This window comes from Phalaenopsis equestris, unplaced genomic scaffold (genome assembly GCF_001263595.1).
Source record: "Phalaenopsis equestris unplaced genomic scaffold, ASM126359v1 Scaffold000617, whole genome shotgun sequence".
Classification (NCBI taxonomy): Eukaryota; Viridiplantae; Streptophyta; class Magnoliopsida; order Asparagales; family Orchidaceae; genus Phalaenopsis; species Phalaenopsis equestris.
This window is the reverse complement of record NW_018165057.1, coordinates 763,486-767,990: the sequence shown is the minus strand read 5'-3', so window position 1 is coordinate 767,990 and position 4,505 is coordinate 763,486.

Below are 4,505 nucleotides of genomic sequence, written 5' to 3'. Positions count from 1 at the left end.
CAACCCATAATCAATTTAATTACTTATTCTAAAATAGTAAATGAATAACAATAAACAAAGAAGACAAAATAAAATGAAGAAAAGAGAGGAAAAACTTACAGATTGCAACCAGAAAGAGGAGGAAGAGTGTCAAAGAAGACCACTAGAGAAGAGAAGGAGAAAGAGGGGAAGAGGAATTTTCTAGTGGGAATGGAGGGTTATTTATAGGCATCAGAGTGAGAGGCACCGACAACAAGAACAGTTGGAGTCCATAGATGGATCACTATTCAGTGGCTTGGAGGGAGGAGCCCCGTTGGATGGTCTGCCTCAAACTGCCAGAGAGCTCCCACAAATCTGGGGGCAAAAAGATGCATCGTTTCGCTGCTGGATCCAAAGAAGAGAGCTATGTATCACTGGCATGGCCAAGTTAACCTCAGGCATTAGCAAATGTAACTTTTGAGTGTGGCCACGACCGAACTGATGTGGTCATGCCGGTCCAAGGTAGGCGCATGCAGGCACGCAGCCTTGACAAAAAGACAATCTTGACCTACCCCAATATAACTCAAAGGATTTCAAAGGTGGGTCAATTTTGGCTATGTTGTCTCCAAGAGGAGACAGTTAAGGTCAAGGTGTCTGTCCCTCCCCACAAAAATTGATGTTCTTCAGGAAATCTCAAATGAACCTCGAACTGGTTGATCTCGATGTTCTCAGCTCAAATTGAATAGGTTTTGAGTTTCAAATTGATTTGTCTTCATTTTTAGTGTGAATGAAGGTTTGATTGAAAGTGAGGTTAACATTGACCTCTATGTTCGATGCATGAGGAGGTAGAGGAAGGGGATGATGATGATGCCCTGTATATAAGGGTTTATGTATTTTTTTCTTGTTTAGTATTTGGACATATTATTCTCTGTAAATATATTCTATATGTTTAGATATGCACTTTTACATATTTTGAGTAATGTTTGTTAAATTCCATTTATTTTTATTGTTGATGCATCTTTATGCAATATGTTCTATGTTGTGTTGGTGATGAGCAAATATTTTGTGACAAATGTTGTGTCCATGCTGTAAGAAATAATGTATATATTTGCTACAATTTTGTGCTAGCATTCATTGCGTCAGAAATTTCGATACTAAGCTTTCGAACGTTCTGACACTAATCTATCTCTCTAACAGAAATGATGGGTGCAAACAATGATGCAAGTTTTCATCAGCAAATGATGGACATAAATTCCATTGTTAACATTAACACAGACATAAGTCACGTCAAAATTGGCTAACGTCAATAGTGTTGGGCTCAAATAATGATGCAATGTATTTGTGTTAGACATAGTTGACTTTATTTGCATTTACAATGTTTGTTTTTGTGTAATGGACCATATTTCTGACGCAAATCTATCATTAAGATTATTTTGCATCAGATTATTAACATATTAGTATTGGTACCGGTTGACACTAATATTTAAATATCTTATAGTATAAGTATTATTTTACTTTGCATCAACAAATAATACTTTTTAAACTGTTGTAGTCTCTGAAGTTCCCTTGCGAGTGTGCATCTAACTTGAATTGTTGTGACAAATTAGGTGCATGAAAGATATTTGGCATGAAATCTCATGGCTATCATATTTTCTTAGAGTTTTGTTACCTAAGACAACTAGCTCTTTCCCAAGTCAAATAATTAATTTTTTAATTGAAATCGGTGCATTTTTAAAAAAATTATGTGCAACTTGTTTGAAAGTTGATGCATGAAGACGAATTGAAATGGGCATTCTAGTGATGTTATGCAAGCTTGAGTGTATATTTTCTCCCGATTGTTTAAAACTAATGAGCATTTGCTTATAGATATATCTTATGAGGCTATAGTAGAGGGTCTAGTACTATGCCGGTGGATGTATCAATTTGAGAAGCATGTCTTCCAAATGTCTAATTATATAATGCATAAAGAAGATATTATCGTATTATATAATGTATAAAGAAGATATTGTCGTATCATATTAAATAAGTATTCTTATTATAGATTTGTAAATAAAATGAAAAGAACTTTAAAAAATAAAGCATGGTTTGAAGGCTAAATATGTGAGGGTCATACTTACTACAGGAGACAACTACATTTTATTCATACTCTTTTGAGCAACAACAATCCATAGAATAAATTATAATTGAGGATTCTAAGCAATCTGTGATTTTTTTTATTTCAGAAATCAAGTAAAGTATGAGGAAGATGTAATTTATTATACCACGATGACAAAGAGCTTTGAGTAGTGACTTTCTATATTTTTATGAAATGCAATGAAGTTCAACCATTTCTCAAGTAATATGTGTATTAACTTGTGTTGTTGGAGTTATCACTGAAAGTGCTATATAAACCTGATTATTTTAATTTTAATTATGTGACCAGGTTATTTGTGAGCCCCTTAATTATTGAGGACAAGAGCATTATCAGTAATGAGATTAAAGAAGAGTTCCAAATATGATTTAGATTATGCATAAGTTCTACTAACTCAACAATCTATAGTTGTAAGCTGAATGCTCAAATTACATATATTAATATTTGTAATAAATTCATAACCAAAGAAATTGGGTTACAGGTCATTACATAATAGATTGTACTTGGGGCTTAATCATAATGTGATTATGTAGCTTATACTTGATGTAAATGGTTATAGATTTCACAAGAGTTTCTAGTACAAAAGAAGGAAAATGTATAGTTCGAGTGCATGTGTTAAGGAAATAATGCTTCTGATCGTGAGATCAAAAGATATGTCAAAATTGATCCATTTGTTATAATACGTCAAATTAGTCAGAAATATTATCTTAGATAGCATGTTAGAATAAGAGACAAACTTGACAGGGTAGTGGACATAAAGACTATACCTAGAGCAACTATTGAGGTTTGAACTAACTCTAAAAATGCTCATCAAGAGCAAGATATCTCAGGTTTTGGTATTCCTCTTGATTATTTTAAGCAAGGCCCGATACCTAGGAGAATTATACTGGTGCATACAAAAAAGTTAGTCATGATGTGGATGATAACATAGAAGAGGGAATTATAAGTTTAACATCTACTCATTTGTTGATGAATCAGAATAAGTTGGATACTTATAGGTTTTTTCTTTTGTACTATCTATTTTGGTGTTTCCTACTTTACTTGAATTGCTTCCTTCTTTTATTTATATTTGTTTTCTAATTTATTATAACATTTTTTTTACTTTAGTTCAATTGTTTCTTAACTTTACTTATGTTATGTCCCATGCTAGTTATTCTTATCAATTTATTTTTTCTTACTGCATATGGCTTGAGGTGGTAATGAGGACCAAAATCCTCATAGATCATTTATCTCTAGCTACATTCAGGGTGAGATGTGGGTTGCTTAATATCCCACCATGTAGATGAACACCACTGTGATGGCCATTACTTTGAGGACTATACTGGTGTCTGTTAGGCTGGTTGCTCAACCTCCCACACACACATTTACATAGACCTACCCAACTCTTATAGCTTCCATCACACTGCCAACTCCATCCTCTTTTGAGGCAGACCCCTCAACATCTGTTGAGTCTCCTATAGACACTTCGGGATGGATGTGCATCGAGTCGGTTGGAGCTACATATGTAAACTTAATCATAGTAATCCAAATTATCTTTCCATTATATTATTTAGTTAAAATTAATTTTTTTGTAGGTTTTATCCATCTATATAGCCTATCCACAAGATGCTATCCATAAGAGGTGGGAGAGGTATATCTGAATAGCCGAGGATGTCTGGATCAAGTTGTCCAGAGCGTGTTTCTCTCATGAGTATCTAAATAAGAGGGAGACGACAAGTACAACAAATTCGACCTCAGACTATGAGGACACGGGCACCTCCTTATGCAATGGAGTCTTAGTTCCTCATACCAAGCATAGAAGAAGGCTAATAAGATTTATTCACAACATTGAAATGATTTGTATAAATACTTATTTCCTAACATTTTCATATGTTGACAAAGGAGATGAAGCTTGGCAGAAAGTTGAGCATTGTTGGGTTGCATGCCCATACACATCAGCATTAGGAGGACCACCAGTGGGTCGACGACGGATCTCATCGTTTCCATGCAAGTTTAATAAAAAATTTATTTTGGTGTAGTTGAACTTAAATCATATTTTAATATTAATTACCCTTTTTTTTTTGTAAGATTACTAGCTAATTTTCCTACTGGTAATCAGTGACTTTTCCATAATGCCCTTTAGAAAAACAACCACCCAAATCTATAAAATTCTCTTAGACGAAGCAGCTCACGAGTATTAATAAGGATCATTCAATCATGTTGGGTTTATTACTAATTTTGACTGAGTAGACCAAGATCCATGACAACTTTGGATGAAAAAAACCACATGATCATGATAAAAATATCATCATTCCTCTAATCAAACACTTTTAAGCTCGTAGTGATGAACTTCAATAACTTAAAACCCAAAATTTGATGCTACTATACACTTAATTATGCTTTAATAATCAAAAGTCCCCTTCCATTATTGGGGGGG